A 15,432-nucleotide genomic window follows, 5' to 3' on the forward strand; every position below is an offset into this window, starting at 1 on the left:
GTGTAGAGAGAAATGCTTTTTAGGCTACTCACACTCCGTACAATTCATATACTCAACTTTGGCAAGGCTGCTGATGTCACTCACCTAGAAATACACCTCTGGGAAGGTTATAGCCCAGTAATCTCTGTAGCACATCCAGTAACTGCATACTGCTAAAGTGTGATGAAGTAGTTAGGTAGGTATTCTAACCCCAGACTTGCCAACTGTGAACGTGTGTGTGTGTGTGTGTGTGTGTGTGTGTGTGTGTGTGTGTGTGTGTGTGTGTGTGTGTGTGTGTGTGTCTGACTGAGTAGAGAGCAATGCATTTTAGGCTACTCACACTGCGTACAAATCATATACTCAACTTTGGCAAGGCTGCTGATGTCACTCACCTAGAAATTCACCTCTGGGAAGATTATAGCCCAGTAATCTCTGTAGCGCATCCCGTAACTGCATACTGCTGTAGTGTGATAAAGTAGTTATGTAGATATTGTAACCCCAGGCTTGTGTGTGTCTGACTGAGTAGAGAGCAATGCTTTTTAGGCTACTCACACTCTGTACAAATCATATACTCAACTTTGGCAAGGCTGCTGATGTTACCCACCTAGAAATACACCTCTGGGACAGTCATAACCCAGTACTCTCTGTAGCACGTCTTGTAACTGTGCACTGCTGTAGTGTGATGAAGTAAATAGGTAGGTCTTATAACCCCAGACTTGCCAACTGCGTGTGTTTAACTGAATAGAGAGTAGTGCTTTTTAGGCTACTCACACTCCGTAGAAATCATGTACTCAACTTTGGCAAGGCTGCTGATGTCACCCACCTAGAAATACACCTCTGGGAAGGTTGTAGCTCAGTAATCTCTGTAGCGTGTCCTGTATCTGTGTACTGCTGTAGTGTGATTTAGAATGGTGGTAGGGTTCCATCTCCATCCATGGCAGTTCTGGATGTCTTGTGTATGTTTCAGTGTCCGTGTATGGAGCAATGCATTATAGGCTACTCACTCACAGTACATTACAAATGCCATACTTTGGCAATCCTGCAGATGCCAGTCATTGTGAAATACACCTTTGGGGAAGGGTTTCTCTAGAAATCCCTGTGGTGCGTCCTATAACAGCTCCATGCTGTTGTGCGATATAGACCTTGGTCAGAGTTTCTATACCCACATGTCAGTTGTGGATATTTTGTGTATGTCTCACTGTCTGTGTAGGGAACAATGCATTTTAGGCTAGTCACTCGCAATACAGTTGACATACCCTAGTTTGGTAATCCTGCTGATGTCATTCATTGCAAAATACACCTTTGGGGAAAAAGTACTTCAGTAATGTCCATGGCATGTACTATCACTGTGTAGTGCTGTAGTGTAGTAAACTTGTTAGGTAGGGGTTCTACTCCCAGACATGACAGGTGTGTGTATGTGAGTAATGTGGAGGGGGGGTTGCTTATTTCTTTTATGGTGGCCCTACTATATATCACAATGTCAACCATACAGAGATAACAGATGTAAATTAGCTGAGAGGCTGGGGTGCAAAGCCATACCCATACATGTGACATCAAGGCCAGCCAATCACAGTTAGCAACCCCACTGTGCCTTTACATGTGACTCACAACAGACATACCGTACCTGACAACATGCCCTTTATGGACAGATTACACTGATATCAGGGAATGCTGTTAGCATGCTATTAGTGTAGGTACAGGGACAAATCTGCTGCCCATTACCAGTTCCTGCCACAGGTGGGCAGGACTGGCACATCTGATGATAATCTGTGTTCACAACATGGGCCAGACACCCCAGGTACAGTAGCACATGTCACTGTACATGCATGTGGGAGGTGTACACATCCCAGACACCATCCATGTCATGGACTAAGGAACGCATACATGGCAAGTGATGCACAGCATTGGTCACACACAATAGTCACCCAGGTGACTGGATGGGGGATGCAATACCCACCTATGTGGGCAAATGCAGAAACTACAGGCCTGAGCCACAATGCAGACCATTGTCATGTGGTCTGATTCCAAGGTATACCCATCACCTACCCTTGTACAGCCTGCTGGCACAGTTCACTACACGCCCATGCAGACATGCACCTATGCATGTCAGAACTGGCACCCTGTGTGTTCGTGTGTGTTGTATGGTGTGTATGTCCACATCCACACTCACTAAGACCCTCCCCAGGGCATACTGAAGCATGCTGTCTGATGTCTGACATCTCCTCATACCCCTTGCCCATATGACCTCCATATGACCCATGTGGTGCATGTGATACCTGCACACTGACATGTTGTGGCAATCCCACTAGTGATGAGTTGCACTCCTGGCCATGCCAAGTGTGTCAATGAGTGTGCGTCCCTGTGTGAGCGTGCCTGTGTTGAAGCTGGCACCTGTTCATGCAGACAGGCACGTGTACGTCACCTACCATATATCTACCGTATCCCTGTTGCAGATGTCACTCTCCATCACATACATGTTCTGAGTGCTCTACAACAGGTAACCCATGTGGTGCATTGAATAACTCCATCAAAATATGATAGCACTACATAGCTGTTGGGGGTGTGATGCCCTGTGCTGGTAGGTGTGTGACACAAACATGCTTCAGTTTTACTCTCCCACCCCTCCCTGATATGTATTTGACTCTGTCTGCCTCCCTCACATCCTCTCTGGTGGATGTGGAGGCCCACACCTGCTTTGCTTAGGCAGCAGCATGTGTATTTTAAGTGATGCTCATGATCAGCTGATGGCCTCTGCATGAATTGCAGCCCTCCCCTAGCTGATTGAATGTGGAACAGCTGTGGTAACATTCCCATAGCCAAATGCATGGAAACACACTCCAATACCTAGGAACATCATGGTAGTGTTGGCCCCTTTCAGTCACTGTGAGCAGGAACTAGTTCTGTTGCTTGGCAAACAGTATCTCAGGTGGATTTGGGATTTACCTCTAACAACATAAACTGTGGAAAGAGGACAAAGAACAGGAGGGGGATGTGCCTGACCTGACTACAGACTGTAAGTGCTGCTATACTGCATTTGGAGTAATGTTGGTTTAACAGTGTTCGTCTGGATATGCCTGTCGTACATGTCGCAATACCTGCTATGTCAGTGCCATGTATATGAGGAATCCCCATCTGCAGGGTCATCTGCAGACTGGGTAGTGGTGTGTGTTTGGATTCATGTGTTAGCCACGGTGCATCTATCTGTGGAATGCAGAAGGTAGTGTGAGGATTGCAGTCTGTAGATGGTAAAGGCCGTGACAGTTACTGACTTCATATCCCTCATAGGACATAATTTGCAACAAACCCCATTGCAATGGTATATATATATATATATATATATATATATATATATATATATGTGGTTATCACAGCAAAATGTCTAAACTGGCCCTGTGTATGTGCTGTCAGCCACACCTCTGTCAACCTTTGTACATATGTCATGGGGTCTACCTGAAAATGCTGAAAGTCCTAAATGCTGATGATGAGAACACCGACACCAGAAGATCGACAACGGAGATGATCAACAGTTGAAAATCCCGACGCTGAGAACACCGACATGTTAAGGTAAGTGTGCGATAGTGACTGACTGTAGGGTTGGGGGCAGATTAAGTGAGTTAGGGTGAGGGGTGCAGGTCAGGTGAGTGTGCGATAGTGACAGACTTTAGGGTTAGGGGCGGGTTAAGTGAGTTAGGGTCAGGGTGCGGGTTAGGTGAGTGTGCGATAGTGACGGACCTTAGGGTTAGGGTTTGGGTTAAGGGTAGTGCATACATAGTTGCGTATGTAAGGTTTAGTGTAGGTTTGTAAGGTTTTTGGTGTGCTTGTGTTGTATGTGTATTTTAGACATGGGATTTGTTTTTGTTGACTGTCGGGATTGTGGTTTGTCGGCCATGTGAAGTTTCATGTTTTTGAACTTTCGGTTTTGTGGTGTCGGTGATTTTGTTGTCGGTGATTTTGCGTGTCGATCTTTTCAGGTAGACCCATGTCGTGCATGAAGTGGTGCATATGTGTTGTACACCATAAATAGTGTCATCATATTGGATAACAAGCCAGTCATATATCAGATTACTACACATTTCATGTACAGTAGGGGTTATATTTCATGACATAACCTGGACATTCTGTGGATGTTTGTACAGTACTGAGGTCTGTGTAGTGATGGTGAATGTGGGCAGTGTGTGTGTTGGGCTGTGTACAGACTGTGATAGATGTCATTGTTATAGCTCCCCTTCTATCTGATGTTACATGCTGCCCCACTGTATGGTATCGTTTTGCCATACAGGTTTGTAGGGCCATACACACACATGTCCCATACCACAGACAGCCATCGGACCAAACTGTGTAGCAGCCCAGTATATGTATAGTCATTCTGTGAGTGGCACATATGAGGATGGTGCAGAATAGATAGTCCATATACTGTAATAATATGCTAGCTTACCATATGTGGCTGTGTTCACATTGGTTGTGGTTATGCACTTTCACACAGGTGTATCTTACCCTGAGCTGTGACATGGCTGTTGAGCCTGCTATATATGCAGGTGCATATGCATTCCCCCATATGAGATGTAGGCCAGTGTTGAACCAGTCTGCCTGTAGCCTGCACAGTGCATTGTTACATGCCTAGCAGCCTAGTGTACTTACCCAGTGAGATGTCATGTGCAGATACTTGCCAGATGTACTGCTGCCAGGCCTCCCCTAAAAGGCATGTATGTTAGACAGAGCAGTGGAATGCTGTACAGATGTATGTCAATATCTAGTGGGTAGTATGGTTCCATGGCACCCCTGTACCAGCAGTCATTATGTGTCAGGTCAGACAGGAGTGTGTGAATCCAAAACCTATGGTGGTAAATGTATACCAGTCGTTATGTTTTATACCCATCTACATGGCTGTCTACATCCATATTGCCAGGCCTGGTACACATGTTGTGCACTAAGGGATTATGTGTATACCTCTGGACTGTACAGGGTGTGTCCAAAGTTCCACATATATTGGCCAATATCTCTGCTGCACTCCACAGGGGCATTACATGCTAGCAGCGGTACTTTACAATGATTTCCTTAGGATGTCTGTCAGTAGCCAATGGTACATATGTTATGAGCAGATGTCACCTTCCATACACACCATGTCTGTGAAGACAATCCCAATGACAGTAGCAAAAGCCTAGTAATATACCTGCTATACATACCTGACATCCCCTTGCACTACGAGTTTGGGACTATAGGGGCTGTGGTAGGGCTACACTCCATGTCCAGGACATATGGTGGAAATATATGTACAGATACTTATCCAGACTGCCATATATATATATATTTACACGTGTACTACTTCCAATTACCACTGTCATGGCAACCACCCACTATAAGTCCCTACAGCATGTGGGCGTGGTCCCTTTACATTTCCTGTGTGATGGATATCCTTTCTGTGTGTGGGCATTAGTGTTACAGACAACAGGTAGCAATACCTCTTACAGGAGAACCTGCACACTCAGAGTGGCCACATATTTGTAGGAGGATCCGGAACTACACACAGACTATGAGTAGAGTTGTTTTATGCTTTGTATAGTACTGGTGTTACAGTGTGTGTTTGTGTACATACTAGTCTAACTTGGAATGCAGTCTGTCTGCATAGCTCACTATTGTGGGCCTATCCTCTTGCTGGACAGAGGTATGCCTATCATGTGATGTCCATCCACCACACAGGTCCTGTGTCAGATATTACACTGGCAGTGTGTGTGTTGCATGCTATCAGTATATGGCTACATCCATTTCTGTTTCTAACCTCAATTCCCTGACTAAGGGTATGTTGCAGACTATCCTGTAACACCAGCACCTTGCTTAGTGTATGGCAACAGTGTTCCACATATGTGCCTGTGGGCCAGCCTCTGTCCCCATCTACATACCAAGCTTTGCACATATGTCATGCTGCTGGGAGCTGTTCTGTAGTGGGCTGTGAGTATATCACACTGTCATTGCTGCCATTAGTACACCGCTGTTGTATCCCCCACACATGCAGTGGGGCTGGGGCCATATATGTGTTGGCATCACCTACACAATACATGTGTGCCCTTATGCACTGCAGTGGCCAGTGTATGTAACAGTAGTGTATGGACCTGTATTACTGAATCTATGTGGGGAGCACCATAAATGATGTAAGCTGTTACAAAATGTGAGGGTATCAGGGGTGAGCTGCCACAAGGTATCTGGCTGTACAGTACCATATACTTCACCTATATTGACATTACTTACATGAATTTGGGTACTGCAAGCCTACTGCCTCCTGTCATACATACTGTTCTGTTTGTCGATGTGGTCATGATGGTGTCAGTTATGCCTTGTTATGGACCATTTACAACCCATTTGATCACAAAACTTCTTTACCTCCTACTGAGTTTGTACAGAGTGTAGATAGAGGCTGCTGAACTACACACCTGCAGCACATACTGTTGATTGTTTGGTATCCTGTGGCCCAGTCTGTCTTCACTATTGTACAATCTGAAGGGCTTGGCCTGGACAGCAACAGTTGTGAATCCTTCCAGACTACTTTATTGGTGTAACTGTTTCACAGTTGAAGTACTCTGTTTATATGGTTGTCAGTATCTGAACAGCTATATGGCACGGCATATAGAACTGCTATAGTACACAATGAAAGGATTCCCATTTCTGCTAACCTGTGTGTGGTGTCTTTCCTATGACCTTTCTATGGGTATATGTTGCAGGCAACGAGTGACATTTGTATGTGTGGCCCATACAGTGTCCAGTTGTTCAGATGTTAACTATAAGCATAGTGGCTGTTCCATATTGTGTGCACCATCTACATATGATCTTACTGTACATTTATCTGCGTGTCTATGTTTAGTCCTATATATATATATATATATATATATATATATATATATATATATATATATATATGCATATCTGTGCCCTGTGTATCTGTATCCTGGGGATGTTGGCATCCACAGAGGCAGACTGTACTTGGTAGTGTATTGCAGGGTGGACATGTCTGGCTGTGGAGGGATGCCTATTCGTACAAGACATATAGTGTGTGGGGCCTCTCAACCCCATTAACGGTGTATGTGGACATATGTGTATTTGTTAATCTGCCATTGCTATCTACAGATGTATGGCCATATATATATATAGATATATATATATATATATATATATATATATATATATATATATATATATATATATATATATATATACATATATATATATATATATATATATATATTTGCTAACATATCTATAACTATGTCCGTATATACCTACATAGATATATATCCGCGTACACATATGTAATGTGCTGTGTATGATATATATATATGTATATATATATATATATATATATATATATACACATATATAGATATGTTGTATCGGTTTAGATTTTAAGATAGTTACACACACAGACATCTAGGTGTTGATATACATTCTCTGTACTGTTGCATGACAGGACTGGATGATATGTGTCTGAGAACATTGCATTTCTGTGTATCTGTCATGGCTTAGTTGTACATCAATTTGTCTAGGGTGTGCAGAGTCCTTGGTTTGAGTCTTGCAAGAGCTGTTTATTTTGTTGCTGGGCAAAATACGGCCTTTGGGTACAGAGTGATTAAGGCACTTTTTAGCAGTTGTAAACAGGTTTGCGCGGGTTTGTGTGATGGCAAGCACTGTTAACCTCCGCTTATGTTTTCTCACACTCAGTTTCAGAATTGCTCAACCTGTGTAGGCATAGCTTACAAACCCACTTACTGCTGCTTAAAAGTGCTTACTGCCACTTATCATTGCACTAATTTCTTTAAAAGAAAATAAAAAAGGGTTGATAGGAAAGTAGTGAAAAAAGGGTCACAATGAGGGTAAGACCTTAGTGAAAATAGCTAGGCATGTGCAGGAAGGGTATAGGAAAGGTCCACAGCTGCCCATTTCTTCTGCTGCAGCAGCTGTGCATATACACTGGATTTAGAGGTACACTTCGACCCTCAAACCCCTGGGAGAGGGGTGAGGACAACATATATTCATTGTGATGCCAATTAAACCAGATTACATATGTCCAGTGAACACGTGTGCAAAATGGACACATGTGCAAAATGGACAGCTATGTATAGGGTGAGATTTCTTTGTGGGAACAGATTGCCCTTTTGTTATTTTTCAGGTAAGAGAGGAATGTTGGGGATGGGTAGTAGGCATATTTGGGGAGGTTGGTTGGGTAGGTTAACAGACAAGACAAACAAGACGTATACCGAGGTGGTATATGACACATGTGGGGGGTAAACACCTTGGATGGGGAGGGGTGTTTGGAAATCACAAGCCCATGAGCCCCCAACTGGAAACAGTTGGACTGAGGTCCCCACCCATGGACAGTCACTACTGCACCTTCATGGCCCCAAAGGTGGCTGTATTGGGGACTGTTTAGGAGGGCCAGGCTCACCCTCTAATTGCACCACTCAGCCCTCAAGCTGGCATAGCTGGTCTTGAAACTCCAGATCGGGCTCCCTATGCACCATGGCCTGGACATGTTGATGGGTGACAAAGTGTGCCCGCTCCGAGGGGGGGGCAATCCCCATCCCCTGCAGTGGTTCCACCCAAAGGTGGTGCAGGGCCCACGGAGGAGGAGGTCCCAGGCTGGGCCCCAGATGTGCTGGTGCCCGGTGCCATGGCCAGCTGAGGTGGGACAGGTGGATCCGCTGGGAACAGCCTCCCCATATGAGCTATGTTGTAGCAGGTGTATGACAGATATGGGTTAGTAACAGTCAACAACATTCAATTAGTTATAACAGCATGCATATGTATTCCCTTTAACTCAAAACACCAGATTTAACACAGTTGCAGAGCAAGCAGAACACATGCATATATGGAACAACAGTGGCCATTACAAGAGTATGCAGGTTTCATTGATGGCAACAGGCCACTAATATGGGTGTACTTTAACATGCCACATGCATAAAAACAGATGTGACTATTTATAAACCATTAGGACATATGTTCCAACAAATGTTTGGGGTGTACACATACCAGTTGAGGAGTGTCATTGGGTTATTATGCACATATGGTAGGGGTGAGAGAGAGAGTTCAATTAACAACCAATATATCCTTGTAGTTTAACAACATTCTTAGTCACTGCAGTGATCTTTCCCTTACATGTATTATTACACTACCCAATGGCCTTATATTGTACACTGGTATGTTTATAGATTATTTTATATGTGATCTGTGTCTTCCATGCAGGTGTGACAGGATGCAGGTGTTAATGCAACATATGTTGAGAATTGCTGTCATACACTTTGGGTGAGGTGTTAGTATGAAAGATTTGTTTTCATATACATTCTATGACTATGTACACATTTGACTATCAGTTATATGTATCTGATGTCTGCCTATATTTCTTGGATCATCACACTGAGTTTTCAGGGGAACGGAGTACCAGGCTGGTGATATGGCCATTTATCTGGACATGCTGGACAGATTGGAACAGTTGTGGGGTATGAATATGCATACAACCTTCAGTTTGAACATTCTAGCACATTCTGTACAGTTGGGCGTGATTATGCATACAGCTTTCTATCTGAACATTGTTAGAAAATCTGTACAGTTGTGGGGTATGGTTATGCATTCAACTTAGTAGCACTCCCAGGATTCAAACCCCTGCAGTGTGTGACAAAAAATATAGCTATCATCACAGTACACTGTGCTATCAGGGAATTGATGTAAAGCTTTCTACTGTTTCCTATCTAGGTCTCCCTCACTTGTACAATATGACTGATCTCTTGGCACTTCCAACATTGTTATGCAGGACTTCATACACATTTTATCTGCATACCACAGTGTGGGTGACACTGCTTAAACTACAATAGTATTATTTATAGTATGCAACAGTTCACCAACATATGACAGAAGAGTAAACAGAAGCATTCCAGGGCTTATATCTTTATTCACAGACTTTTACACATTTATTTCTACTGGTACAACACTTTCTAAGGCTCTTATATTTATTTGTTATGACAGTACATGCAGACTAATTACTAACCTGCCTCACAATGCAACCTTTGCAACCTAGCATCATGGGCTTGCTGGTTCGCAGCCCGCTCATCTGCAGCTGTCAGAGGAATACAGTGATATTTAGCCATACCTATCCATAGTATACACAAGCTAGGCAATTCTTAACTACTTAGTGGAATGAGTACTTACTCAGTACTGGGGCATTAGCCATCTGCTGAGACTCCTGGATCCACTGTTCCAGTAAATCCCCTCTCCACCACTTCAGGTCAGCATGGTGGTGCCTGACCTGCTCACCAGTCCGGGGGATAACTGTGGCACTGGTGAGGCCCAGGTGAGACCGTCCCAGGCCTCCATTTTATACTGCGAGCCCTGGTACTGCCCCTGCAGTAGTCTCGCCTCATGGTGTTTTACCAGGAGCCATACCATGAGTTCTGACTCCTGGATGCCCGAGCGCTGTGATCTAAAGCAAGTGCCTTCACCCATACCAGCCATTCTGCCTGCAGTAGGAAGCTACAACCAGTTATGGAATGTATTCCCACCTGTGTGGTTTAAATACAGCCAATTACCCACACTTTTCCATGATTGGCTGAGTTTGAAAAGGCTAAGCTATGGGCACACCTGCTTACCTAAGGTTGGCGGTGCTTAAAGGGGTATACCGCTAGGCAGATTGGATTGGCTCCGCTACACATTGCTTACTTACTAAGTTGAGCTGTGCTGCGGTTAGCATTGCTTAATAATTAATTTGCACTATATTTGCCTTTTGGCATTAATTTATTCTTCATTACAGGTTATATATGTGTCTGGTATCCATGATTAATGTGCACATACACTGTATAGGGACCTGGGGATTTCTAAACTTTATTACAATAACATCTCACATCTCAGTTTACTGCAGTACTCCAGTTCACATATTTTTGTTGTGTAGCAGGTTATACCACTTTACACTGTACATAGATTCAGTTTATATGTTTGGTTTGATTTTCCTGTGGTGAGGATTAGTTTGCTGATATCCCATTCATCTGTATTGCTATGAGAGCTTAGTGATTGACTACTGTGACTATAGTGTACAGGGTCCTGAGTTCGAGCCTTGTAGAGGCAGTCTATTTTGTTGTGGGTAGAACATGGGCCGTTGGGTACAGAGGGATTAAGGCACTTTAAAGCAGTTGTACGTGGGTTGGCATGGGTTTGCGCAATGGTAAAGCACTGCTAACCTCCGGTTACAGTTTCTTAAACCAATTAGCTTCTACTTTGGTTAATCTGTGTAGGCAATGCTTACCACTGCCCACACAGGTTTACTCCCACTTGCTGTTGCATACCCCATGCCACTTCATGTACATGTTGGTATTATATATGCTTAAGTCAAGTGTACATGTCAGGTATGGCTCTTCATGAAGGTCAGTGTAAGGTTAAGTGGAATTCCAGTTTAGCATTTCTGGTTAGGCTACACTCAGGTATTCGGGTTAGGTTTAGTTATGCCATACCTGTGTTGTAGAGTAGATGTGAATAGTGGATGTGTAGGCAGGTAGATGGAGGTGGGGACATTTTAACTGTGTAGTAGACCATTCAACTGATTGGTGGGGGAGTGGTAGTGCAGGTTTGCAGGGTGTTGGGATATGTATGCGAGGCAGGACAGGAGGTGTCAGTAGTTGGTGTAGGGGTCTGGAGTGTTGGGGGTGGCGGACTTCGCCAGGTGGTGATCCAAGTGTGCTTGGGTTTTCCCGTCATGTGTTATTTACATGTGTAGTCTGGGAGACAGCTGCTGTAATACACCTGGGTTGGCAGTTCCAGATTCTGCTAATATAGTGTGTGGAGGGTGTCACCTACTTGTGACTGTAAACGTTACTACAAATTTAACAGGGGTCGATAGGTAAGTGGTGTTATTGGGCCACACAGAGGGGCTGATAGTAGGGACATGTCCAGGGATGTGCCGGAAGGCTGAGGGGAAGGTCCACAGCTGGCCATTTCTTCCACAGCAACAGCTGTGTATATACCCTGCATTTGGGGGTAGGTCTGGACAGTCACACCCCTGGGTCAGGGTGAGGACAGCAATAATACCTCGTGATGCCAGTTAGTTTGGCTTACATGCCTACAGTGGGATGTTGTGACCAAGTGTTCTTTGGTGTCATTTAGTGGGTTAGCAGCAACATATCTGGTTATACCATCCTTTGCCATGTAAACTAGACTTTGCTGCAGTGGGACTCATACCGGGCGTGGCTGCTCGTTAGGCATCAGCTCTGCCCAATGCACACTATGGCTTACATCCCTGGGGCGGTCCACATAGAACCGCTCCAGCCAACACCTACACAGCTTGGCCCATAATTTCATACCCATAGTTCCAAAACCGAACATCCTCTTCAGCACTCTTCCTTACTCTGGGTGCAGGTCGGGTCTGGCCACATTAGTACACACTACCCACTCCCTACTTCTCGGGACGCATCACGTATTTTGTCTTGCCCCATGGATCATCAGGCTTCCCCAACCTTTAGTCTGAGAACATGCGTGCCCTGCCGTTGGACATCTGTATAATGGCTGGAAACCCAAAAATCAAAACATTTTTGGGTCGTCCACAAGGGACATTCTTGTCTTTGTTTCAAGATTAGACTTGGCGGGTCTCTCCCACTGGTAGTATCCTGCCTGTAGTGTGGGAAGCAGTGGTTTGTTTACTTTTATTGTGTGTTTGTATGCTTCATCTGTCTAGCTGGGGAGGGTTGATGCTATGTGTTACACGTTTGTTGATTGGACCCCTCACCCCCATTGGCATGACCTGTGAACATATGTAATTCTTAACTGCTGAATAATATCCTAGCTATATATATGTCTATATCTACAAACACACACACACACACACACATATATATATATATATATATATATATATATATATATATATATATACATACACACATATCTATCTATCTATATATATATATATATATATATATATATATATATATATACATATTGCTGTATGTATATATCTAACGACATATGGATGTATGGGTGTCTGCATATGTATATATATGTGGGTATTTATATATATTCTGTCTATGTGTGTAAACATTTGTACTACAGAGAGGGAGAGATATATGTCCAAGTAGTTATGGGTATATATAAATGTATATATATATATATATATATATATAAATGTATATATATATATATATATATATATATATATATATATATATATATATATGTATATACCGTTCTTTGCCATGTAAAATAGACTGTTCAGGAATAGGACTCATAGCTGGAGTGGCTGCTCGTTGGGCGATGGCTCTGCCCAATGAACACTATTGCTTACATCCCTGGGGCAGTCCGAATAGACCCACTCCAGCAAACACCTGCATGCCTAGACCCATAATTACATACCCATAGTTCCCCCACTCGCACCTCCTCTACAGCACTCATCCTTACTCTGGGTGCAGGTCAGATCTAAACACACCACTACACACTGCCCACTCTCCACTTCACGGGACCCATCTCATACATTGTCTCGACCCATGGGTCATCAGGCTTTCCCACCCTTGTAGTCCGGGTATGTACATGCCCTGCCTTGATAGGTCATCACATGGGCTTCCTCCTATAACAAGACAATTTTTGGGATGTCCCACAACAGGACGGTCTTGTCTCTGCTCCAAGAGTAGACTTCTCGGGTCCACTGTGTCCCCCCTGGTTGTATCCTGCCTGTGGTCTGGGGAGCAGTGGATTGTTTACATTGTTTGTGGGTTTGTTTGTATGTTTCCCCTGTCTGGCTGGGGGGCGGGTTCATGCTATGTGTTACACATTTCTTGCTTGGGCCCCTCACCTCCATTGGTATGGCCTGTGAACATATGTCATTCTTAAGTGCTTGGCTTTGAGAGTCAAAAGCATTAATCCTTGTAGCACACTGCACCCTTATATCATAGGCATATCTTTTTTTCCTAACTAAATCACCTACAACATGAGAATAGCCCTTTATCATCATGAGCATAGCCCATTTTCCCACTCTATGATCTACGTCATTGGCATAACCCTTTATCAGAATATTCCTCCTGCATCACATTCATAGCTGTTTATCAGATCAATGTACCCTCTGCAGCATGGGGATAGCTGTTTGTTCCACTGCCCCTCCTGCATCATGGGCATAGCCATTTTTACTGCTGTTTGGCATGCATAAAGGACATAACACTTTTTCTCACTATGATGACATAACCACCATGCACATGTTCATCTAAGCACTTATGTTATGTGATTCATTGCCTGCCCCGGTCACATGCTGTTTTGGGGAGCTCATCTCCCACTCTTCACCACCAGGTGCTCATCAAGAGCTGCTACATCTCCTGACATGACCTTATTACAACACTTTGAAAAAAGTGGCAGCACCATTCGCTCCCAGACTACTAAAAAATTAATCTAAGAAGCAAATAATTCCATGTGATACAAAAACTAAGCCAATCTCAAAAGGCTGCATTTTAAAATTTTAATAAAAAGAAGTACATAGTATAACAAAAAATATAATATGCTGAACATTTCAGTATTTAATTATTTTCAATCTGACAATGCATAACCAAAAAAAAGGGCCATCAGTTCCTGCAGATTTATGTGACCTTGGGAAGTTGAGAGGTACAGGAGCCCCCGTGTCCCCATCTAAAAATGTAATTTTATTGTTTAACTTTATTGGCAGTTTTGTCTGCATTATGGCTTTAAGCAGTTTTGTTATTTGCCACTTGGACACATTTTAATTTTTTTTCAATTGCATTGTTTTGAAAGTTTTCACATCACCAACATCAAAAACTGACAATAGATATCTCCAACATTACATTCTCTGAGAATCAATTATTCTTATTAATAATTATCAATAATTATCAATTATTCTCATACCCTATTCCAACTATTTAGATTAAGCTGTTATTTTCCTAAACTTAGACAAAGACATATTGATACAGTCAGACGATATTTCGTATCACTATAATTAAAATGTTTCTCAGATCATGATTTATCATATCTTACAATCTAACCCGCAGTCTTCATTTTCTGTGATTAGCACATATAAATCAGAAAATACAGCATTTCAGCATTTCTCATTTTCTTGCAGTTCATTGTTATATCCTATAGCTACACTTAATATAATTTCAAGAAATCATTTGCTGAGTCATACATTGTTTGTTAATTGGCATTTTCCACTCCCTCACTATTATGGTTTTCAGCACAGATGATAATAGTAATCTTAGACCATTATTGCTTGTTTTCTATCTCATATTCCCTTCTTCTATCACAAGTGTAAAAATTGAAACAGATTTATAGAGTTACAGATATTTCAAGACCATCAATGACCTTTCTTGACATGCCAGAACCCTCCAACAGGCAGCACTTCCCTTCTACCAAGTAGTCATAGTGTTCAGAACAGGAGTACATTTATGGGCACCCATCCAGTCTTCTAGATTATGTTCAAAGGAAGACAGTGAGTGACAG

The 15,432-nt window shown here is 43.1% G+C and overlaps 1 protein-coding gene across 5 annotated transcripts in view; it reads right to left on the reverse strand.

Annotated features, from left to right (window-relative positions):
* Positions 1-15,432, reverse strand: part of DLG2 (discs large MAGUK scaffold protein 2) — a 4,792,098-nt gene that overhangs the window by 3,981,758 nt on the left and 794,908 nt on the right. The window lies entirely within an intron of this gene.

The sequence above is a fragment of the Protopterus annectens genome, chromosome 5.part0 (genome assembly GCF_019279795.1).
Source record: "Protopterus annectens isolate FY-2018-M chromosome 5.part0, PAN1.0, whole genome shotgun sequence".
Lineage (NCBI taxonomy): Eukaryota > Metazoa > Chordata > Ceratodontiformes > Protopteridae > Protopterus > Protopterus annectens.